Below are 26603 nucleotides of genomic sequence, written 5' to 3'. Positions count from 1 at the left end.
ATAACCAGTTATTTTTAGTGTGCTTCCACATTATTGAACTCATTTGATTTTCTAATTATCCTATAAGTAAGGTAGACCAGGGATTCTCAAACTTCAGCATGCATGGGAATCACCGGGAAGGCTTGTTAAAATGCTAGTTTCAGATTCAGTATGTCTGAGTAGGGCCTGAGAATTTGCATTTCAGACAAAGTTTCCAGGTCCAGGGATCACAGTTGGAGAACCACCGAAGCAGACTATGCAAGTACCTTTATTTTCATTTTATAATTGAGGACAACGAAGTGTAATTTGTTTACAGAGTTTTAAATTTTATTCAGGAAACATTTGATGACAAACAATGTGACTCAAGTGCTATTCTAGGCATTCTAAGAGATATGTAGGTCAGCAAGAAATTTCCCTTCTCAACTAGGATTTGGTGGTAGAGAGAAGAGAATATAGAATTTCTTACTGCTAGTCTATTGTTCTTTCTATAGTGATGATCTTTAAACAAGGTTGAAGTTGTGCTACCTTTGTTAATATGCTGACTTTATCATTTTGTAATCTTGGGCAAGTTACTTAACCCCTAGGCCTTGGTTTCTTCATCAATAAAATGAGAGTAATAATTTACCTTTGAGTTGTTGGTAGGATTGAATGCAATAATATGTGTAATGCACTTAGCACAGTACCTGATAGCTATCATTAATAGCCTTTATTCATTGAGCTAATATACATTGAGTGCCTACAGTGCGGAAGATACTGAACTAAGCTATTAGGTGAAATGCTAAGCAAAATGATATACTGTCTCTGCATTCACATCTTGTGAGAAGTCAAATATTTTTCAAAAGGCCGAAGTGTTTTAGTTAATATAATTTCTCATGGGGCTGAGCACCTTTTTTCACAAATTAAAACACTAGATGTGGAATAGGGAGCTGTGTCATTGGCAAAGTAAGTAACTTTGGTTTCTGTGTTTCTTTTTGCCTCCTTTGGAAAATATCAGATAATTCCTGACACTGTTAAGTGTCGGGAAAGTTAATTGGGTAATTTCTATAAAATGCTTTAAGTTGCCACATAAAAGATCCTATATGGATTTAAAGTATTATCTTGTGACGTGAGTTTTGTCTTCATTAGGATGATTTAGAAGCTTTGTTCTATATATATCATCATATTCTTTTCCTTATAACAAATTTATAAGTGAACCTCTTAATCTAGAACCTAGCTGGGCTTTAGTTTTGAGGTTACATCTTCCATTGATCTGCTGTGTAGTTTAAAGCTGGTGCAAACAGATTAGGTGTTAAGGTTAGGAAGATACAGGAAAAGCAACTCTGTTAGGCTCACAGCTGCTAACGTTTTCGTTTTGTGGACTTAGTTCAGTTTCAAGCTTCTTTGATTATGGAAGTGTGTAGCCAGAGCAGGGCAAAGTTCTATGTTTCACTGTTTCTAAGGAGAGGCAGCTTTTTGAGTGGTAGTCAGTCAACAGAAAAGTGAAAAGTTGGCCTCGCTGGACTTATTATATTTAGTATACACAGTTTGGCCCTGTCTATATGCTACAACTAGTTATTTGGTTTATTTGGTTTTTAATCCTTCTTTGTACATTTTGTATATGTAGGATATGAAGATTAAAAATGGCTTGAATTGGAAACATTCAGAATTTCTTAATGTTACAATTCAGCAGGTTCTAGAAATCATCCTTCTTTTATTTGTGTGGAATCTAAGGCCTAATAGACATTAAATGATTTATCCAGGATCATACAGTTTATAAATAACAGAACTCTGGTTAGTACATTCACTTCTGCCTACCTCCAGTCTACGTCCTTCCCAGTAAAAACATGCCAGTAAAAACTTCCCAGTAAAAACCCTACCTAGCAAAAAATGATTAGAGGCACAGAACCTCCTGAATATCTAGAAACTAAATAAAATGACTAATTTTATTAGCTCTACCCTCTTTTCTCCTGCTATTTTATAACTTTTTCCAGACCTTTCACATAATTTCCAGTACTGAAAAGTTATCAATGGTATTTATAGTCCCTAATTAAAGAAATCGTTTTATCATGGTAGCACAGAATTAGAATTTTAATTAAATAGATCTTTCCTTTATCACTACAGGTATTGTATAAAAACATATACTTTTCTTCATGCTAGTGAATTGAACTGTGCCTTTTGGACACCTTTAATTAATTAAACTGGTGATTATTTTCGATATGCTTGCAGAACTCATCATAACGAAAATAATTTAGATGCTAATCGTGTAGCTAAAAGAAGGAAGAGATTTATGTTTGAGCTTAGAAAAGTATAGTTGCCAACCACTTCTGTTTCTGTTTATATATATTATCTATGTATGTACCTTTTGGAGAAACTAATCTATTTCTAGAATTAGAAGAAACAGACTGAATTTTAATAAGTTCTTTGACATTAATCTTTTAGTTAGCCATAAATTACCTACATCTGTTATTGTTCTGACTTGTACAAAGAATCTTGGGATATTTCCCTTGGCACCACTGTCATGAAATTATTGTTCATACACACTTGACATGATGTGCCTGCAGGAGGAATTTAGTGATTCTGTTCAAATCTGTCACCAGTACAGGAATTAGTATGCACATCTGATCCTTTCAAAGCTAAATCATATCTTGTTGTAGGTTGAGTTCTATATTTCGTCTTCATTACTTTATGTCGGTATATGAAACCATATCCTTTGTAATAAATAATTTGGTTAAGTGAAGCAAAATATTAAAAATTATGCTTCCAGTTAAAAATAATAATAATCTCCTCGTCATCTAAAGTTGTTGATAAAATGTCAGTTCATTTTTCTATGTCACAAGATGTTTCCTAAATCTAAACTAACTGTGTATAATAGGCCTGATTCTTCCAAATAGATTCCTTATCATTCAGAACGGGGATCTTGTTATTTAATGGTTTGAGGTATCTTTTAATTGTTATCAATTAAAAAAAAAAAAAAATATATATATATATATTGACTGGTGTAGGCTGTGTACGATGACCAGCTTCTGAAATGCTTTTGTAGTTGATATAAATAATCTTGAATAGATGATTTAGCAATAGAGAACCTCAACCATTTAAACTCAATTCTCTGCTGTTTTTTTTTCATTCTAAAAATTGAACATTTATTCAGATTAGCTGTTAAACCACTTTGGCTATTTTGTATTTCCTTCTTGTCTTTTTCTCACTGTCTTAATAAATACGTAATAAATTGAACTGAGTTACTCAATTTGATAAATCTAATTGGAAAACTTTCTTTTAAATGAAAGTAATGACTAATAAAAAATAGTGTTCGTAAATGTGATAAAATTTAATACCGTAGAGTCGCCTAATTTAAGTACACATTTAGGTAGACTGCTATTTGCTATATTCAGTTATCTAAACTGGATGGTTACCTTCTCTCCACATCTCATTTTAAAAAGCTTTTGGTCAAAGAGTTTTATTTGCATCCTTACATGGAGGCAACCTTAAAATAAAAGTAATTTAATAAAAAACACTTCCTGGCCAGGCACCATGTTGGACTACATGAAGGAGATGAGCATAGTAATATAGGGGCAGGCTAGGGGGAAAGGCTGACAACTGAAGAACAATTAAAATATATTATGATGTGGGTAAGTTTGATAGTACTTTGAAGCACAAAGCTAATACATATCAGGGATTCTTCTGGAAGAAGTGATTTTTAAGCTAAGATTCAAAGTATAAGTAGGAGTCAGCCAGGTAGAGATGTGGTAGAAGAATTTTGTCGGTGGGCACATGTGAAAAGGGAGGCAAGAAAGCATGGAGTCATTGGGGGAAGTAGAAGTAGTTTATAGTAAGTTTGAATATTGAGAGACTAATATTTTGTTTTGCAAACACATGTCACTTATAGGGTTTGCGTTTGGATAGTTGTGTGATTTTGTTCTTCCCTAAAAACAATAGGTTTTAAATCAGGGGTCAAAAGCTCTTTGTTTTGTTTTTGTTTCAGAGAGTAAAGTTAGAAGTCAAATCGTTTCGACTGGCTCTTGGTGTTATCCAGGAACTATTAAATTCTTTTTATTTTTTTTTATTAAAAAGTTTTATTTCATTTTTAATATCTTTTAGAGTTCACTCTTGGTAAATTTTTAAAAGCTGACAAATACTACAAACTCATACAATCCAGAAAAAAGCAACATGACATTTTTTAAGTTAATTGCCTAAAGCACTTTATAATACCTGTTTTTCCTACATTTTAAAATTTGGATAATCTGTATATGGCAACAATTTTGAATTACTGTTTCACATAGAGATAATAAGAAGGTAATTCAGTGTTCAAACTTGGTTGATCAAATTTTTTCCCAGTTTTATTGAGATATAATTAACATATAATATTGTATTAATTTAAAGTATAAAACAATGATTTGATACATGTATATCGTGAAAAGATTATTACAATATGTTTAGTTCAGTCCACTACTTCATGTAGCTACAGATTTTTTTCATATGATGAGAATTTTTATTCTCTTAGAAACTTTCAAATATACAATACAGTATTGTTAACTATAGTCACCATGCTGTAAATTATATCTCCAGAACTTACTTATCATTTAACTGGAAGTTTATACCTTTAGACCACCTTTAACCCTTTCCCACACCTGCAACCCCTCCATGCTCTGGAAACCAAACTGTTCTCTGTTTCTGTGAATTCATTTTTTTAATATTCTACATATAAGTGAAATCATACAGTATGTCTTTCTCTGTCTGACTTATTTCACTTAGCATAATGCCTTCAGGTCTATGTTGTCACAAATGTCAGAATTTCCTTTCTCATGGCTGAATAATGTTGCCATGTGTATATATCAAAAGATAGATAGACAGATAGATAGATAGGTAGATAGATAGATAGATAGATAGATAGGTAGATAGATATCTATGTACATACATACTTACTATATTCTCTTTATTATTCCATTGATGGACACTTAGGTTGTTTCCATGTCTTGACTATTATAAATAATGCTGCAGTGAACATGGGTATGCAGATATTTCTTCCAGATAGTGGTTTAATTTCCTTTGGATATATGCCCGGAAGAATTGCTGGATCATATGGTAGTTCTAACCATTAATCTCTTTAAGCAAATGTTTCACTTATGTCAAAAAGAAAATCTTTATCAATCAGAGCACAAAAATAAATTGTTTAAAATTTTTCCAGTGAAACTAATATTTTTAACATTTACAAAATTACTAAGCTGTCTGTTGGAATTATTTAAACATTCTAACCAGCTTGTATTGTTAATAATGGCTAATCTTAGGTGCACTAATTGGTAAACTAATAATGTGGTTGAGACTCTATAGGCATAATATACCTATTAAGATGGGCTATGGACATGCTTGCATGTCATATTTTTACAGTAATATTTTCAGCCTTTGGTGATTAATTAATAAAAACTTGAAATAGATGCATATAATATTTTAGATCCCTTATGCTGGAAAAAAAAATCTTGATTTCTCTGTGTAGGTAATATAAGGGAAGATGAAAGAATACTGGACTGTGAATTTTACCATTTCTGATCTCGGTTCTGTTGTTTTTAGCTTTGTGAACTTCAGTTATAGCTTCTGAACCTCAGTTTAGCTCTAAAAAAAGCTCATGATACTTAGTACCTGCCTCCCTATCCACTTTTATAGGGCTATAATCCCAAGGGAAAATGATTAACAGCTATAAAAGGTACTTAGATGATTTTCGCATACAGTTTATTTTCATTGTCTCTATATTTAGTTCCAGATTTTAAAACACAAACATGATAATGGAATATATTATTAGATTATAACCCGCAACAACAGGAAAATTATTCTTCTGCTCTAAGATAAAAATTAGGCCTTTATAAGAGCTTCATGTACATTTTTTTCTTTTTAAAATTACAAAGTTAAATGGAAAAATTTAAAGAGATCAAGAGAGAAGAAATAACTTCTGAGAATAACTTCTAGACGCTAGAATATCTGTGCTTAATAAATCTATTATTTAATCATAATAAAATTCTGGATCAGGGAGTCTCTCTACAGCTACCCTAAACCTCCATCAATTCTCAATATTTTTTCTATATGAGCACACTTGAGAGAGAAGGTATATATGCTTCCACCTATAACATGGCTCTCTGTAGTTAGTGACTTTTAAACTGGCGGTGTTTGGGGTAAAGAGTGGTGGTACAGGGAGAAGATCTGGAGAATGAGTTGGTACCATATGTAGTTGAAAAGCCAGCTATCCCCGCTTCAAGATTCTAACAGGTCTCTCTGCCCTGCACCCCACTCCTTTGAGAATGACTGATCTAAGCAAGTATCATTGCAGGTACATAAGGACTTTTGTTTCAACCTATATAAGATTTTTGTTCTGCTCTTCATGGTCTGCATAAGAAAGAAGGATCTTTGTTTCAGGAATGTAAAATACCAATTAGAATATATGTATGTCTCAGAACTCAAGTGGCTTTTCACTATGACATCTCCTTTATCTTCAGCTTCCCACTTAGGGAGATAGAAGTCTATGGTATCTCATTTGTAGTTACAAAATATGTGAATTGGGAGCTGAAGCTTTGTCCACACAACAGTCTTGCCCAGAGCGAGCCACATTCTTAAACACAATTATAAATGTTTATTTTCATGTTTATCCTATAAGTACTTCTCAAATTAAGTTTTGAGTAAACTCGGGGAAAGCAAATCAGAGGTTTGCAAACTTCCAGGATAAACATAGTATATTTTCCTGGATTAACAGTTTTATTTGCTGATATGTAAATTAGATTATTTTCAAATACTAAAACAGGATAATGGCATTAAATAAAAAATTTGATGAAACATCAAACTTTAGCCCACTGGTTTTACCCTCAGTAGTGTAAGTTTACCCTTTTCTGCTATTGGAAACATTTTGGTGGAAAACTATATTTAAATTTAGCTGTTGATTTTATCTTGAGGGAGTCTCCAGATGGCAACAGGGCTTAAATGTTCTCAGTTGTTTACACAATACCAAGCACTTGACCAGAGCACAATAAATGCAATAAAAGAAACATAAAACTCACCTTTCCTGTATCCCAGTCCACATCGCAAATAATTATTTTGCAAGCTGCGTGAGGCACTCTTACTAAATTGTAGATTAAAAAAAAAAATCTGTTGCTAAGAATGAATCTTTTTAGTAATATATTCTGCCCTTTTCAGACAAGGTTCTGGTAGGATAAGTTTAAAGATAAAAAGAGGTATGATTTAGGAAGTAGGAATATATATTTAGCATCAAAGTTATTGCGGAGTAGAAACAATTTCATTTGAAAAGTTTTCAGAAAATCCTCTTAAGTCTTTTTAGAACCTGTCTAAGGTTGCTAGAGCTAGAAATAGAATATAGGTGCTCTTTTTCCTGTGGGATTTCTGGGCCACATAGCCTTGCTACCTGTATCACAAATTATCAGTGTTTTTAGAAATACTGGTATACCTTTATGTTACAAATATGTTTCTTAAAGATTTGCTATAAATTGAATTATATATCATCATGTTTTAAACAGTCTAGTGGAGCTATGTAAAGAAAGGAAATCCTTTCATAGAGTAAAGAATCCATTTTCTAATATGAGCTATTAGTCCTCTGATCACTAGTTCCCTCCCTCCTTCTCTTCCCCCTCCCTTTTTTAAATGTTTGGATTTTTCTGTTTTCCTGAGGCACACCTATGTAAGTCTTTGAGGCTCAGTCACATTTGGCTTTTGATTCAAACATCAAAATATATAAAAGGAAGAATGCAATCACTCAGTAGCATTTCAATAAGTATTATTTGTTTAAAACACATAGATCACATTCAAGTTTAGAATGATTCTAAAAAAAGATAATTATTGAAAAGCTAAAGAAAGTTAATAATGCCTCCTAGTCCATTTGGTTAGTTTTATATGTCAGAGCTCTGAGTAAGATACAAATCTAGAATTCCTTATCATTCTTCCTCAGGTTTATATAAATATAGGCTAATTCTTTGGAGTGAGAAATAGTTTATATATATATAAAGAGAATTATATATATCCTTTTTTTCCCTTTAAAAGTATGTTAATCATAAGAAAGTTCAATAGAGGTTTCTACATTAGGCAACGGTATAAAATAGATAGATAGATAGATAGATAGATAGATAGATAGATAGATAGATAGATAGATAGAGATAGAGATATCTTATTTAAATAATAGACTCTCTTTCTCACACATTTTCTTTGCCTTTAGCAGAAGGCCAAAATCAGATGATAGAATTGCAAACATCTCTAGGTGTTACTTTAGAGATCAGGATTCTTTCTCCTGTTTTCTTCTCAGAATTCAAAGAATAAAAATATTCCTGGCAGTATTGAAAAGGATTAGAGTTGAGTTCCCCACCTTTTCCTAAAGAGGTGCTCCTTTTGATTCAAGTAACGTTTAATTTACTAGTATAATATAAGAAGCTTTTAAGCAATGCAGGTTGTATTCCCTGGGAGCAATTAATTGTAAATAATAATACTATAAATCAAATTAATTTTTCAAAAGATATATTACAATTCAAAAGTCTGATGTCCAACTTTATTTTTTTAAAAGTACAACTACTACACAACTACTATATATATTTACTTAGGTGTAACATTTATATTTATAATATTTTTTAGTGTAAAGTTTCTAAGAAAGTGGGTCACCCACATATGTAGGGAAGTGCACTAGTCATCAAGTAAAAATTTGAGAGTTTCTAGTTGCTATGGGGGATATAAAAATAAATAATGTCCAGTCCTTGCCCTTCAGGAACTTGCATTGAGTAATATTAAGACCCATAAATCTGTAAATGTAACAAAGATGAAATATGTTAAGTGTCATAAGAGAAATATAAAGTTTTGTAGGTCATCGGAGGATAGAGCAACTGTTCCTGACTGAGGAATTAAAGGCATTATTGGGAGCATAAGCTGGTACTTTGAAGAATGAGGAAAGGCATAGTCTATAGAAGAACAGATCAATGTCATTGATTTGCAATCAGAAATTATTAGCTGCGTGACTTTAACTAGTGTCCCATAACCTTTCTTAATACCTGTTCTATGTACCTGACAGAGTTGTCATTAGGATTCAAATTGATAATATATTCGACACTGCTTTATATATTCTAAATCAACCAACATGTTCTTATTACCACTTTGGTTTTGTGAGAACAGAACAAAATAACAATAAAAACACAATTGGGTCATGGGATTTCAGCCAGGCTTCTCTTGAGAAATTTTGCAACCAGCATTGACGAAACTTAGAAGTACCTGATGGCTTTTTGTGAAATTCATTCAGAAATGTAAATGCAAAGAGAAGTGAATTACTATAGAGGGGCAAGGTGAGGATAACCATCCCCTTTGCTTGTTCTCCCACAGAGAGCCAGCTTTAGCTCCACTTCTCTTGGGGTTTATTTAGATTGTCCAGTAAAATCTCAGTGTCTAGACTGATTGGGTACCAGAAGTATGCTCTGGTCAAGGAAACTAGACCAATTCCTCTTTGGTTTTGAGGACTGAGTTGCCTTCTTAGCTAGAGCCATCCTTGACCCAAATCAGAGAAATTCCTGACAAGTGTTTAGTCTTCAGTTAATTTTATAGCTCTTCAAGCTGACGGGATGATGATTTGGGGAGGCAGGAGGGATACTTGGAATAAAACAAGCTATCTTGGATCTTTACTATATAGGTAATACTAAGGAACAAGACTAAATAAATTCCTATGAAGTTTCTACTTTGTGAGAGCTGTGTCAAAATTAATGCCTAGGAATCTGAACACACCCAAGGCATGAATTTCCAGGTAACTTGCCTAAAAGTGAAGAGTAGTCTTTAGTGAGGAGTTTTTTTCAAAATACTAAATTTGCTCTATGTGTTGAGCAAATTCTAGGGATCTGAATATTAGAAACCCATAAAAGTGAGAGCCTTTAACTGACCATCCCTCTGGAAACTGTCTGTTGACTAGATGTAACTACATGTACCAGACCGGAAGAGATTTTGTTTAGGTAAGCAACCCAAAACATAGTATTGAAGCACCGTAGCATGCTCCTCTCCTTTTGGGCATTAAATATTATATTCGAAGCTATTTTTATTCTAGGAGAATATAGTATGTTTAGGTTATGGCTAGGAATGAACTAGCCTAGAACAGTCCAATGAGATTTTATGGCATGATGGAAAAAGCAGTTGATAAAAGGTAAATCACCAGCAATTTCCTTTTTCTGCTGCCACTGCCTATCTTGTTGTGTCCACTGAAATTGGACAGTAGGACAGTAGGAATTAGGGGGTAGAATGGGTTAGTAGCTGCTTCTGCTGCTACCTCTGGCCAATCTTGATCCATGCAGTTCAGAATATCCAGTGATAGTATTGCCAAAAGTAATTGTGCTGTGTCCCTTTTTTCTAGATTATATCCAATGCCAGTCATGGAACCACCCATATTGATATTCTAGAATCTATAGGGCAGTCCATCTGTATCCTTTGGAAATGTCTAGTCATTAGTATCTGGGTTGAGTTCAGAGGGTTAGATAAGCCTTTTAGGAATATAATCTCTACATTTTTAAAAATGATATAATGTCTCTATGTCAGAGGAAAGATTAACTATGGCTTGCCATGAATGACTATCTTAGAGGCACTGATTTGAACTATATATGTGTTAAGTATATTTAGTGCATTTACCTATTGTATCTTATTATATATTTGTGTCATGATTTGCTTCTTTGAAGTATTTTCCAACAATATACATCTCACGAATCAGATCTTTCATGCCAATGATAACACATTTACCAAGAGATCGAGCAATCAATGTGTTATCTGTTAGGGAAATTTGTTTTTTGTTGATTTTGCCATAGCCACCCTTGTAGATCAGTTCACTTACTGACTTCAGGTTTGGGTACCACAGTCCTCAGCATGTTAATTGAACCTTTGTTGAGCATAACAAAGGTGTCATTAAAGATCTGGCGAAGGCAAAGAAGCTGCAGCACCTTTCAGTCCTTTGGGCTCATACCACTGATGCCCCTGAACCTGATGACGAATGCCAATTTGGGTTCCTCAGGTACATAGAAGTTGCCAGCTTTTCTTGCCATTCTAGCCATTTGAATCTCAGTTCTGTACATCTGCCTATATTCTTTGTGATAGTGCTTAGCTTTTTCATAGAGAAATTTCTTCCTTCCCTTTTGAAGCATGTTTTGGGCAAACTTCTTTCTCAGACGCTTGATCTTCAGCTCTGCAAAATTCCTTTACTCTTTCTTAAGGTTTCTGGCACAGCAGGAACATTCTTCTTCTCTTCTGCACCCTTCATGGTTCCAGGTGGAAAAGAGCTGGGTATAAGTTCTTTATTGGAAATATGATTTGTAAATATTTCTTTTCAGTCTGTGGCTTGCCTTTTCGTTTTCTTAACAGTGTCTTTTGAAGATCAAAAAAATTTAACTTTGTTAAAGTCCAGTTCATTGATTTTTGTTTTTTTTGTAACTATAAAAGTTAGTGCTTTTTGTGTCCTAAGAAATCTTTGTCTATCCTAGGGTCACAAACATAGTCTTTTTTATTTTCTTCCAGAAGCTTTATAGTTTTAGCTTTTATGTTTTTATCTGTGATCCCTCTCATATTATTTTTTATGTATAGTGTAAGGTAAGGGTTGAGATTCTTTGTTTTCCATATGTTTATCCACCTGTTCCACAATTCTCTTTTGAAAACCTTGTTTTTCTCCATCGAATTGTTTCGTGCCTTTGTCAAAAATTGATTGACAATATATCAGTCTTTTTCTGGTCTCTCCATTCTGTTCAACTACTCCATTTATGTCTATCCCTACACATTAATTTTTTATCTGACATAAAATATTTTCCTACACAAAATCTCAGCTGTTTATATGTGTGTCTATCTCTTTGGATATCTTTGATTCAGTAAACATCTGTTGAATACTTTCTCAGTTCAGGTATTATGAAAGTAATATATACAGCAATAGCTAACATTTAGTGAACCTTACTATGTAACAGTGCTTAAGAACTTTGCATATGTTATTTAATAGTCATGATAAACTTATATAGTTAAGTGCTATCATTATCCACATTTTAGGTAAATAATTTGCCAGAGGTAATAAGAAACCCCTAGTTTCTTATTAAAGATCAGGTTCTAACTTCAGAACCTGATCTTTAAACATTATGCTCAGAGAGCAGCAAACCATAACTCCCAAAGCCTGATTCTGTAAGGCCTTTTACATTTTTAAAGGTTATTAAAAAAAAGAAAAAAAAAAGAATATGTGACAGATATATGTGGCCTGCAAAACATAAAATATTTATTATCTGGCTCTTTACAGAAAAGGTTTGCCAATTTCTGTATGGATGGTTAAGACAGTCCCTGTTCTCAAGAAGCTCCCGGTCTAAATAGGAAATTAGCACAAACATTTAAAAATTCTATCTCATGAGGCAAAATGTGGTTAGTAATGTTTATAAAGATTTAAATAAGAACTCCAAAGGATTGAGAGTTACAGTTATCCAAGCCAGAAAAATAAAAAGAAATGGCATTTGAACTGGTCTTGAAAAACTTGTAAAATGACCAGCAATCTTAGTATAGAATTTTGCACACCTGGGGTGCTTGATGGATGATGATAAAAATTTCATGTGCCTGTCATATCTTACACAGAATAGTGCCAAAGTATCAGAACTCCTGTGCATTATTTTTTTCTTCTGCCTCTAATTTGCTGAATTATGTGGAAGAGAGCATTAAATCATTTACTTCTCAGTTATCCTTTGATAGAATGTGACTTAAAAATCTGTCTGATAGCTAATTATGTTGCATTTCTCAAGGGACTCCAAAACAAATCTGATGGAGGGTTCTTAGGTGAACAGGCAAAACTGTAAACCAACATTTACATTGAGAGTAATTGCAGTTTTTATGATAGATTTCTTATTCATAGGAATTCAACATGTAATTTTATTGCACCTGATTTGGGGAAAAGGTAAACAAATGCAACTGTGCTTTTGAAGAATATTGTCAAAAATAGTCAAGTTAATAGAGAATTCCTTGTTAGGAAATTTTGAATTGAATTGAGAAAATGATATAAAATTAACATTGTTATTATTACTCGACCCTTCATTGTAAACAGTGGCAAGGATATAAACAATGAATATCACCCTAAATATTTATACTTTCTAAATTAAGTACACAGGAAAGTATTGAACCACATCGAGAGATGCATTTTCTGCTAAAATAATATAGAATGTGACAGTTAAATAATTAATGAAATGGTTAGATATGAAGGCATTTTTCTCAAAGAGAGGAAAGGATAAGTTACCCCCTGTCAACTGAACAGTATTTCAAACAAAAATAAAGGCAGGAGAGGTATAAGACTCCCTAGTTTTGTCGTTTGTGCAGACCAGTATTCATTGTATGAGTAATAAATGTTATGTGTATATTCATGACATCTTTAAAAATATAAAAGCTTTTAGCTACTTTTTCTGAATATCATATTGATATGTAATTATTGAACTAATTAACGTATATATAGACAAATCACTGTATCTTGGTCTGCTGTGGATATATAATTTAAATGTTTCTCATTTGATTAAATGAAATCTTTTTTGAACATTTTTCTTAGTCTGAAAAGAAATATACTTTAGTGGTGAATAATAATTTTAGTCTCTGTGTTCTGTGTTGGTGCAGATATATTGTTTGACATTGATTTTGTATGAAAATGTCTATTTGATGGCATTTTCAGTTGTTTAACAAAAAGACTAACATATGTTTTACTACAACAACTGTAATATGCCCTTAACTCTTTACTTATACATATTTCTCTTCATTTTAGTAGTGTCATTATCTATATAGTTGAGTGAAAACAGAATGGCCATGGATGTAAGAAAACATTTCTATAAATGCGTTTGCTATACTATTTCTTAAAGCCCACCTCACGGTTCTGTCTCATTGAAATGAATTGCCTGGGTCTCTACACTAAGCAGATTTTAAAAATGGTAAAAAAGAATCATTTGGAGATGGTTAGAATGCAGTCTTTGCATTGTGGCTAAAAAATAGCCTGAGCTCTTTATCTAGCCATGTTATTCTTTAAAAATAACAGCAAAAGAAATCGTTTTACAGCTATATTTTTGACATAATTAACTATTGTCAAGGGCAAACTAGCATGTTAAAACTATTGCTTTTTTTTTGTAAAACATAATATGCTGTTATCCAGTTGTACATTTAATTAGTTTAGTTTAAATTAATCAAATACTATTTCGCATCAGGAACCACAGCTAAGAGATACTTAGAGAAGACTCTTCAGTTTGTGGATTTTTTATAAAAGGCCACTGCTCTTTCTCCTGTCCTTTCTCCTCTCTGTGTTTAGGTTAGTGACTACCGGAAGAAATAAAGTAAAATCTCAGCCTCCTTTTTATTTCCTTAGTTGTCGTTTTATAACCTCTTTTGTCATTTGGATGTGAGACAACACGTGTTTGCAACCTGCACTCAGTATCCCAATTCAAAAAAGAGATTTTGACACATTTTCCTCTAGCGGCACTAAACGGAAGAGCTTACTTTCTCTCAGTGGCCATTGCATAGAACAGTAAGAAATGATCAATCGACTCTCTCTTAAATTAATTAAAAGAGATATAATTGTAGATAATTTAAAACAATAGATAACCAAAAAGTCACTTTTCTTTCACTTTGAATAGTCTTATGCCCATGCTATGGTAACTTAACCCCAGAGTATGGAAATGATATGCAGAGGCTCACGTGGATAAGGCACACCTCAAGAAATAGAGAGCCTTTATATTTTGTTGCATGATGGTGAACAGCTGTAAGCAGCAGTGAGTTTGCCCTTTTTGACAGCTGGCTTTATTTAGCATTTTAAAAAATTGCATGCTATTTGCCTCTGGTGCCTGGCATTCTTTGATTAAAATTTTAAATGTTTTCTTATCATACTCTGACACAAAGCTCACTTACGCAGTTCCAAGTCTAGCCTGAAACACCTGTTCTTGAATCCATTTTTTAAAAAAAGTTCAATATGAAATAAATCTCTGTGCCATATCATGCTGGAATGAAAGAAAGTGTACATTATTATAATGGAAACTGATCAAGCTACTTAGATGGGCTTAAGTGAAAGGTTGAGGCCTGTTAATGGATATGAGATATTATTACACCAAAGCCATTTCAATAAATATTGTATTAATATTGTTAAGAGTTGTTTTTGTTTTGTTAACAATAGTCTGAAGACAAATAGGGAAAGGGGCTTGATTATATATTTTATATGTCATATATAAATATATATTATATATTATATTTATTTTAAGACTTAAAATCTCATCAATAAGCAAAGAGTAAGAAACTTATGTATGAGGGCACATTTTATGTACCTGTTTGCCATAAAAGAAAACTTTGAAAAAGCTATATTTATACTTATATCAAATTATACCCTTCATATCAATATTGACCAGAAAATTCTTACAGTTGTGAACTTGAAAATATATATCTACACTGAAGTAGAAATTAAATACATTTAGATAGAACAAGTTTCTGCCCAGGGGAGAGATATCAGGTAACCTGTGATTCATACTTTATTGAATTTAAGCTGTTTCTCCGTATCGCTTTACAGTTGGACTGAAAAGGCCTTTGATTTAATAGAAAACTCTTTGTGCTTCTAATTTGTGATAAGTTTAGCCTTTGTTAGTTTGTTAGAGGTTTCACTGAAACCCTTTCCAGGCCTAGCTCCCTCTTCAGTCAAAGGAAACACCTTATGTTTTCTCATCATTAGTAATTTTTAGCAGTTTCTATGGTATCTTTTTTTTTTTTTTTAAAGAGCATCCCTCACTTATTCTCTCTAGAAAACAAGAGGGAGTGGGTAGCATGGTTTTTAATTAATATATGACAAGACAGGGATTAGAGATTGTGTTAACTGGACAACATTGTCAGAGATCACAATTTTCTGGATTTAAAATTTCATCTGGATCATATTATCAGTTTGTTAATGCCAATTTTTTTTCATTCTGTTTGGCATAATTATTTTTAAAATTTTTTAAAAATATAAAGCAATTAATACCTATTGCTAAAAAAACCAGAAAGAGTAAAAAATGTAACAAAATTAAAATACTACTTAAATATATGCGTGTATGCAAATTCTTTAAGCCTTTTTGAATGCATGTATTTTTTTAATTAATAGACTATTTTTTAGGTTTACAGAAAAATTTATTAGAAAGTACAGAGTTCCCATATACTCCCTCCTCCTCTTCTTCCTCCTTCCCTCCCTCTCCATGTCCCAGTTCCCTTATTATTAACATTTGCGTTGATATGGTACATTTGTTATGATCAATGAACAGATATTGATAAACTATTATTAACTAAAGTTTACAGTTTACATTAGGGTTCAGTCTTTATGTTATATAGGTCTATGAGTTTTGCCAAATACATAATGTCTTGCATCCACCATTACATAATTATATGAAATAGCTTCACAGCACTAAAAAATCTGTGTTCACCCCTCCTCCTCCCTTCAACTTCTGGCAATGGCTAATCTTTTTTCTGTCTCCATAATTTTCATTTTATGGAATGTTATATAGTTCGAATCATACATTATGTAGTGTTTTCTGTCTGCTTTTTTAAAAAAAGTTTCTCCATGTCTTTTTGTGGCTCAACAACTCATTTCTTTTTATTGCTAAATAATACTGAATTGTATGGATGTACCACCGTTTATTTTTCCACTCACCTATTGCGGGACATCTTGGTTGTTTCCAGGTTTTAGCAATTATGAATAAAGTTTTCAACTCATTTGGGTAACTACCCAAGAGAGAGATTGCTGAGTTATATGGCAAGACTATGTTCGACTTTGTAAAAAACTGCCAAACTGTCTCCCAAAGTGGCTGTTGTAGTCTGTTTGACCTACATAACGAAACACTATAGTTGCGGGGCTTAAACAACAGACATTATTTTTTACAGCCCTGGAGGCTGAGAAGTCCAAAATCAGAGTGCCAGCAAGTTCAGTTCTTGGTAAGGACCCTTTCCTGGCTTGCAGATGGCCTTTTTCTTGCTATTTTCTCAGATGAAAGAGTGAGGAAGTTCTGGTGTCTCTTCCTCTTCTTGTAAGGGCACTAATCCCATTGTGGGGGTCCTACCCTCATAGCTTCATCTAAGTCTACTTACCTTCCAAGGGCCCCACCTCCTAATATTATCACATGGGGGGGGTTAGGGTTCCAACATATGAATTTGGGAAGGACACAAACATTCAGTTCATAATAGCTGTCCCATTTTGCATTCCCATCAGGAATGAAGAAGAGTTCTTGTTGCTCCATATCCTTCTCAACATTTGGTGTCATCACTGTTTTAGATTTTAGCCATTCTAATAGACATATATTGAAATCCTGTTTTAACTTACAATGCACTAATAATCTATAATGTTGGTCATCATATGCTTATTCACCATCTCTATAATCTTCTTTGGTGAGGTATATGTTCATATCTTTTGCCCATGTTGTAATAAGGTTTTTTGTTTTGTTTTGTTTTCTTGTTAAGTTTTAAAAGCTCTTTTTATATTTTGGACAGAAATTCTTTATCAGATATTTTGATATTGATTCATTCCTTGGTCATGTTCAGTCTACAGATGAGTCCATCAAAGGCATTCTTCATTTCTGCAATAGTGTTTTTGATTTCTAGCATTTGCTTTTGATTCTTTCTTAGAGTTTTCATCTCTTTGCTTTCATTACTTATCTCTTCTTACATATTGTCCACTTTTTTCACTAGAGTCCTTAACATATTAATCATAGTTACTTAAAATTCTCAGTCTGGTCATTCTAAAATCGCTGCCATATATGAGTCTGGATCTAATGGTTGCTTTGTCTCTACAGCCTCTATTTTTTTTTTTTTTGGTCTTTTAGCATATCTTGTAATTTTTGTTGAAAACTGGACTTGCTGTATAAGGTAAAAAGAAACTGAGGTAGATATGCTTTTAGTGTCAGGTTTTATGTTTATCTGGCGAGGAGTTTGGCTGTGTTAACTGTTAGCTATAGCCATGGTATCAGATGCTAAATATTTCCTCTAGTATCTTTGTTTTTGTCTCCTCGGTTGTTTTGGGATTTTCTTGTAGACTTCATAAATAGACAATTCTTTTAGCTGTAATCCTTTGTTATTATTCAGTAGCCCTATTAATAGGTGGTATTGTATGGGGAAAGGGAAGTATTCTATGCTCCTATGATTAAGACTGTGTTTTAGTGAATCTGAGATTGGTATATCCTTTCCTCTGGTTGGTTAGGCTTTTGTAAAATCTCAATAGGTTAGGCTCTAGTAAAATAGTTTCCCTTGATGGTAAGCCTTAAGGAGAACAGAGAGCTGTTGCAAGTACACTGAACTAATATGTGAAAATTCTCTGAAAATGAAAAAAGGTACAATATGTTTTATTATAATGATAGTAATGATTACAAACAGCAATAACGAGATATGAAAATGTTAGTTTTGAATAATGTTTAATTTATTTTTATATTTTGTTATGTATAGAAATATTCTAAGTGAGATTCTTATAAATTAATTTCATTATCTACTTGAAGTTAATATACAGTGTGAAACCTATAAAATTCTGAATGAAGGGATAGACTTTGTTCTAGTAATAAAACATGCCAAAATCATGCCTAGCATAATTTTCTTTTTATCAGGCTCAGCATATCATGTAAAAGTTAACTATAAGTTCTGATATTATTTAATAACTAAAATAGATTCTATAGTGTTTGTCACTCTCAAAGATAATTCTTTAAGCTCAGGAAACTAGAGTCAGCTCCCTAGAAAAGCATACAGTGAAATCATAACAAAATAACAAAAGTAAGGATATTTCTTATCATGTCCTATTGAGGTTGTACAGATTTAAAAACTGGTTAACGGATCTAAGGCTGAATTCCTATATATTTCTGAAGTACTTTTTGAAGTAACAAGAAGAATAGAAGTGTTATAGAGATATAGTTTAGCAAGTAATTATATACTATTTTCCAGATATTTGCTATCTAAATGACAAGAAAAGTCTTTAAAGGCAGTATTTGAGTAGTATCGATCGTTTTGCATCTTAAAGCAGTTGATACTCTCAGATCTCAAAATTTACTCATAACATTGTGATTGTGTTGCTGAATGGTGAGTTCACCTACTATGCGATTATTTCCTACCAAAGATTGTGGCATCTGTGTTAATTACAGTATTTTATATATTAAATTCATTCATTCAATTAAACACTTATTTTGTGCTTTCTATGTGCCTGGGATATTTATAGTTGCTGAAGCAACAGGTCGAATAGGTTAGGGTTTACATCTTCATTCCAGACTGTGGGAGAGACAAATATACATAAAAATATAATTATAATACAGTTTGCTAAATGCAGTGAGATATATATATATATGGATGGTTCTTAAAATTACCTTATGTTCTGAGAGTTAAAATTCTAAAAATTTAAATTTCTGAAAGCCAAAGGTTTGCTATATTCCAGTTATTAACTCCCCACAGCATCTAATAGCTTCTGTTTGGGGTATACAGCCCTTGCTGTCTTGCGTATATCATGTAACCACTCCTTCCCCTCTCCCTCAAACACACAGATATTCACAGCTGTATAGGTCAAGTGATTACCTGACTCTGGGAAATTAATCCTTTAGGCTAGGCAATATCAATAAGATTCTCTGTTGAGAGGTAATCTAATCTTGTGATTGTGCACACCATCCCTGGAGTCTGATGGATCTGGATTCCAACTCCTTCTGTGGTCATCTATAAGTGTACTTGCTCTATAGGGTCCTTTTGGTAAGTAAAAGATATATATATATATTATATATATATACATACATATATATAATATTTATAAGCATTTAGCACAGCACTCAGCACATGGTCTCAGTAAATGTTAGTGTAATTACAAGACAGAGACTCTAGCTTATATGAGGGTAAGACTTAAGTTATAAAATCCTGTAGCCAGAAGCTGATGTTTCCAAGATGGACCCTGAGCAAGAGAGAAGTCACTTTGCAGAAAGGAAAGTGTAGCTGACCTGCACAGACCATGTGGCCACAGAGAAATGGTAAGAATTGCAGGTTTCCTATTTCTTATAAGATGCAGTTATACTTCCTGCTCTTTGTTTCTTGGCAATTCTCTTGTATTCTTTGTGTAATCTTTTTACTTGAACTAATTTGCCTAGGTTTCTAGTCCTTGCAACCACTGATCCTTGACTAAAACAGTTCTCAATAAGTATTTTTTGGTTGCCTGATATTGTTGAGAGAATAGTCATGTACAAGTTTTATTCTAACAAAATTGAACTATATAGTAGTAGCTTCAGAATTACAATACTCTTTATTTTATGAATTTTATATTCTACTTTAACCAAGCAAGCAGTATCCACAGGCATAAGTAATATTCTATTTTTCATCCTCTTATCCTTTTCTTGTTTTGTGGTATAGCTGCCTCTTATCTCCATGCTTCAAGGAAAAGGAATAAGAGTTTGTTGGTACACAAAGAAAAAGCATCCTTTAGAGACAAAATGTAACACAGTCTTATTATCTCATATAGTTGTTTCTTGTGCATTGAAGCCTAAGAAGGGCGTTTTGGGTCACATCATTGATTCATCCAGTTCAGTACTCTGATTTAACAGTAGTTCTTAGTGACATTTTATGGGAGTTATAATTGCCATCCATGATGTCAAGGTCTAAGCATTCATATTTTTGCACAAACATATAATTTCTGGCTTTTACCTTCTCTTGGGATAATGAGCTTGGTAAGAATTCTATATGTTATGTAAAATAAGACTTTATTTTATTTATTCTCAAACTACTTCCTTCAAGCATCAACAAAAGATCCCTAATTCTAAGATTTGGAGAACACATTCTTGGACACCTTATCTAAATCTTTAATGATTTTATAGTTTGAACATATCCCCTCTCAGCTCTCATCTTTTTAGATAGAAGGGAATCATCTTGTTGTCATTTGGAAGATCTTCCTCCTCTTAAATAATATTATTTCCCTTTATTCTTGAGATGTAGTAATTGAATTATACAAATTTATTCATATGTAAACACAATGTGATCATCCCCATTCATGTTGAATTGACTTAAAAATTACTTTGTATAATCTCTAAAAGTCCTTTCTGTAATTTTTAAAAATCGTTTAGAAATTCCATTGATACCAATAAAGTTAATTATTATAATAATCAAGGCTCAAATTTGTTTCTGAAAATATTGTGTGATTCATCTTGGATTCCGTCAGTTATTATATCCTGAATTTTGGATCGTATAGTCAGAAGTAGATACTTTAACTTACAAGGTCTTCATGAGTGAATTGAAATTTGTGTATTTTTATTTATCCCTAAATATATCAAAAGGGAAGTTAAAGGAGGAAATATTTTTAAGGACAAAAATATTTTAGATTGCAAAATATTTTTGCTTTAATGTTTAATAATTTAAATAGGTATATAGAGACATAATAAGGAGAATGATTTATAAGTTTAATAAATCTCTATGATAACTTTGCTTCTAGATTCTTTGTTCTAAGGTAGGCTATTTCTCCTTTACGGGAAGCTTCTTATATAATTATTAGGAAATAATACTGTCATAGGTTGGCTAATTCACATTCTCTCTTTACAATCAAATTATGAAGGTATTATTAACTCTTAACCATGAGCTTTAAGTTAACTAAAAAGCACCCTAATTGTTTCATACCAATAATTTAAATTTGAGATAAGCTGTCTGTAGCTATTATTTTTTTCTTCAAGGATCCCAGTACAAACCCAAAATGACAATGAATGAACTTGTTTTGTTAAGCCACAATTCACATCTACTAATTGATTTTTGTGGGTACGCATGATCACTGTTTTAAGTTTATGTCCTTCACTTAATATTAAATTCCTATATCTAGTGTATACTGTAGAGAGAGATCTAGACTGACTTTATGTGAAACTTTAAGGTAATAGAGTAGGATTGGAGATAGACTTTAAACTCTACAATCAGAATGTCTAGTTTCAACTCCTGTTTCTGATTGCTAGGTGGGTGACCTCGAACAAGTTACTTAATTTCACCTGTGAAATGAGAATAAGCGAATACTCACCTCATAAAGACTTTGTGGATTAATTGGGACAATGTATGGAAAACATTTAGCACTTGACATATAGTTGATGCTGAATAAATGTTAGCTCTTAGTTCAAGTTGCTGATAGGGAGGTGGGACAGGAGGGTGTGGGTGCAGAAACTATTTTTAAAATGGCTTATAGCATAGCTCATTGAAAAGGAGTTAAAACATGTGAAAAGAATAGACTCTGGACCCTCATTCCTGCCAGAATCTTTATGATTTGGAATGAAGATAAGATTGTATAAAATATTGACCTCTGTTTTGGAGATCTACCAGGTAAGACTTTGTGGCCTATTGATAAGTCACTAACTACAGGTTGAAAAATATGTTGCATATGATGAGAAACAGTAGATAACTTTCCGGGCAAGGGAGTGACAGAGTTATTTCTTTGCAAATTTTAGTTCAGTTTCTAAAGAAGGGTGGGGCGGTGTTGCTCCTGCTTTAAGCATAAATAAAAAATATCATGGGAACAATAGTGCAAAGTATCAAATCTATGCAAAGCATTATCTTTTTAAAACAGTAACAAGCAAATGACTACTTTCAACATCTCAGATATCTCTTCGCCCTGTGCTACATTTATCTTCCCCCTTCTCCCCTATTCTATGCTTCACTTGTTAAGGTTTCATGACTTTTACCTCAAAGTTCTTTTTCTTCATTTATGGATATCCCCTTCTCTTCCCCCAGTTAAACCAAAAAGGGTAAAATATAGCCATTTTTTTTTGAATAATGTCTTTACAGTATTTATCTTACTTATGACACCAGAGGCTATAGATTATAAAGTATTAGCTCTCCTTCTATAGATGTAACATAACCCAGAAGAGGAGAAAGGAAAGTCAGGTGACATACCAGATTGAGAGCAGCAGTGACAGTAGGAGCTGTGGCTTGGCACGTAAAGCCATATTCCACCCCTTATCTTCTTTCTTCCATGGTGGAAGAGGAGATAGCTGGGAAAGAAGACATATTTTATAGTCTGAGATGGCAGCAAGAATTAAAGATGAGAATGATGGCAGCATCCTTGATTCTTGGAGCTGCTGGTACTTTATGAATTGATTTAGCAACTATATGCCAAGTATTACACTAAATATTTTCCATACATAATCCCGGGTAATCCGCAAAGTCTTTATGAAGTGCTATTTTCTTATTTCCATTTTACAGATGAAGTTAAACAACTTATACAAGGGAGGTTTGTTTCTCTGATCCCTGTTTCAGTAGGTTAAGATGTCTATTTTATCAGCATTTTGTATAGCGCTTTAGCAAAGTGCTACACTTGATTGTCTTCTCTTTGCATATCTCACAAAAGTCTTAACTGTTTTGCTATTTCCTTCTTCCAAAATGACTCTGTATTTTTTTTTCTCTCATGGTAGAGCCAGAATTTCTAGTATGATTCTTGTACCTTAGGGTTTTAGGATTGACTGTTAACCTATCATCAGGAAACCCAAAGCAGGTCTTCCTGATTTAACATAATTAGATGATAACTTAACAGAGAAATTATTAGTATAAAATTCCCCTAAGCAAAAGAGAATGCAGCATATGCGAACTGACAGCTCTATCCTGTGAGATCCTGGAGGCACACCTGCACATCAGTTACACCTTTCAGAGATTCTCAAGGAATAAAAGACCATTATTACCTTGAGGTCCTTCCTCTTGGCTATTTCTTTCAAGGGAACATGGCATGTGATGAAAGAATAAGAGGAATATGAAAGTGGGGTTGTGATTTTTTGTGAGAACGGGAGAAGAGAGGTTGGGGTTTGGCTCTTTAATAAATCTGATGAAATTAAGCCTCGTCTTTCCACTACTCTCCATTCCTCTACTCTCTTGTTTCTTGCCAACGAGAAAAAGCTGTTCTAAGATTTTTTGGGACCCTTTAGGTTAGAAGGAAGTTCTAAGTTAGGAGAAAGTACTAAATTATTAAACAAACAAACAAACAAACAAACAACTCCCTAGAGATATAACATAACCCTGTAACCATGGAGTTCTAGGGCCTATATAATCTGAATCATCAAAGAAAATGTTGACGGTATCCCCTTCATGAGCAAGCTGTCTGAGGACTGTATGGAACCTTTTGGCAAAGTAACATATATGTATATCTAAAAGTAAATGACTAAATTTCTTTCAGAAACATTAAGAATGACTTCTGGGAGCCTTCTGTTTAGTTGTGTGAAGCAAACAAATCTCTTTGGTCTTTTCTCTTTTGACACCATCCTGCTTGCCTTATCCTCATCTGCATAACTCACTAAGATAATACATTTTTTCCATTAGTCGTTCTTTTAGTCTCCTTTCTAGAGTTAAGTCTGTCAGAATATCATTGAGGTCAGTGAACCATGAGTGTAGTTGCCTTTGCAAGGCATTTCTCTTTCTAGTAAAAGCAGCAAACACCTCCTAAGAATACTGCACAATCATTCCCGTCGTGTGATATGCTAATTCTCAAGAATGTTGCTAACAGTGCACTGTGTTTCATATGATTGAATTTAGAACTTTTCACTCAGTCGGTTGAAGGCTTCAAACTGGCAGTAATAACAGTCTTTTAAGTTTGGGCTTAAGTAGAGCAGTGATAAAATTCATATGGCAGGCGACAGTTCCTCATTCAAGTTCAAGAAGAGATCTCCGTCAGAGTAGAGTGGTTGAAAAACAAAAGGAAAGTCTCCCAGATGTTCACTTTTTAATAATATATCTTTCTTCCATATTTTAAATGAGAACAGAGCTCAGTCATTAAATGAGGATATAAATATTAATGTCATAATTGTTAAAATCTCAAAGAAGAGACCTCACACATTTATGTGATTTTTTTTTTTAACAGCCATCTTTTGTGTCCAAGTAAAATCAGGAAAGCTCCTCCATGCCTCTAGAGGTCTCACGACAGCTAGTTAGCTTTCAGTCTTGATTTCCTTTACTCTTGTCTTTTCTAGCAAGTCTCAGAGAGTTTAGTAAGAACTTAATCAGCATCATATTTGGCCACACGGAGTTAAAGAAAATGTAAATACCAGAAGTCCCAATAGTCTTTGTGGATATAATTTAAGGATACTAGACAACTTAATGCTATTCTGTACTTTCAGTATAGAATAGAATTTTTATCATTAGTGATGATAATTCTATCAGAACTTTCAGATAGCTCAGAGTTGCTGCTCTTCAATTTGAACATTTGTTGAATATTTTGAAAGAATAAAAGCTGCTCATTGTTCTATTGCCTGTGGTAACAGTATGAATAAGATTTACTTTGGGTGTATATTTTATATCTCCTTAGATCTAATATATTTGGGAGTTTATCTTTGGCTCACTGAAATGGGGCATTTTGATATATTTGTTGTAGAATATGTTATTTTGGCCAAAAAATCACTTCCTGGACCAACTATGCCAGCTTGTTGAGAATTATTCAGCAGATTTTATCCCAGGATAAAGAACTAATATTTTTTGAGAATTATTATGCATCAGGCATCATGCTGAGCTTTCTCCATGCAATATCTTAACCTTAGAATAACTCGATGAGTAAGGTGCTATTATCAATGACATTATTCAAATGAAGAAACCGGGTGAAGTTAAATATAGCTTATTCAAAGTAACAACTGTTAATGATTGTTAATGATAGAAGATTTGAACACCAGTTTTTGTGATTCTAAAGTCCATACTCATAATCACTATGCATTACAGTCATGGTACTTTGTGAATAGACATTTGCTTACTGTATTTTGTTTGATGTCTGTCCCTGCTCTAGCCTCAAATAGGGCCATGAGTCTCAGCAGTTGGCACAGTCCTTGGAATGGCACTTAGGTGTGATGGCACCTAGCAGCTATAACCATTCAAGACAACTCTTAGAAAGGGAATTAAAAACTCGTTCTATCCCTCTGTACCTATTTGGAGGAAGTCTGGACCCATGGGGGAGATTGAAGGAAACCGCTTTAAGAGGCTTGAGTTCAAAAAACAGACAGCTTTTCTAGTTTGGTATTGCCAAAAAGTTACTCATAATCTCTTCCTTCCCGCAAGTGAAATTTAAGTTCCAGGTAGTGATGTCTTGCTGGAGATTTTTCTCCACTGGCAACCCTATTACAAACCTCTTTGCCTTGATCATTCTGAGCTCTGTGAGTTCTGTTTCAGGAATTCTGCTTCTCTCACAAATCAGAATGATAATAGTTGCTTAGTAGCAACTGAAGAAACAAGACAGTAAATGCAGAAGAAATTCCATGGACTGGGGACGCAAAATCTTTTCCACCCTCGAAACATTTTTCATTATAGCAGAATCTATTCATTCCTTGTAGATATTGAGCTTCTCAAGCCCTTTCTGTTGAGTCTACTGAAGACTAATAACTTTAATTGACTAGCTCCAGGGCTAATGTCTCTGTCTTTTGTCACAGGAAATGATGACAGAGTAGTGCTTTTAAGTGGAGCTGTTATGAATTGAGTAGTAGGGAAAAGCGCTTCTCTAGAGTTACTTGCTTGCAACTGTGGAGATCCTCCCTTTCCAAGAGCTATCTATGCTTCTGGAAGGGAGCTATAAGTATACTAACAAGCCTTTTGAGTCTTATCTGCCCTTAGCAAAGAGAATGACCATATTGAAACAGGATTATCAACAAGAGGAAGGTGTCTTGAAAATGAGTCCCTGAAATAATCGGTAAGGATCATGTCAGTTCAAATTGAACAGGGCCCTCAAT

General features: G+C 33.4%; 1 protein-coding gene and 1 pseudogene across 9 annotated transcripts in view; one reads left to right on the top strand and one right to left on the bottom strand.

Moving 5' to 3' along the window:
• Positions 1 to 26603, top strand: part of FUT8 (fucosyltransferase 8) — a 205222-nt gene that overhangs the window by 158432 nt on the left and 20187 nt on the right. The window lies entirely within an intron of this gene.
• LOC105309907 lies at positions 10601 to 11219 on the bottom strand (annotated as a pseudogene).

This window comes from Pteropus vampyrus, unplaced genomic scaffold (genome assembly GCF_000151845.1).
Source record: "Pteropus vampyrus isolate Shadow unplaced genomic scaffold, Pvam_2.0 Scaffold15, whole genome shotgun sequence".
In the NCBI taxonomy this organism is placed as follows: domain Eukaryota; kingdom Metazoa; phylum Chordata; class Mammalia; order Chiroptera; family Pteropodidae; genus Pteropus; species Pteropus vampyrus.
Note: the sequence above shows the minus strand (reverse complement) of the source record. Positions and strands in the feature narration are given on the sequence as shown.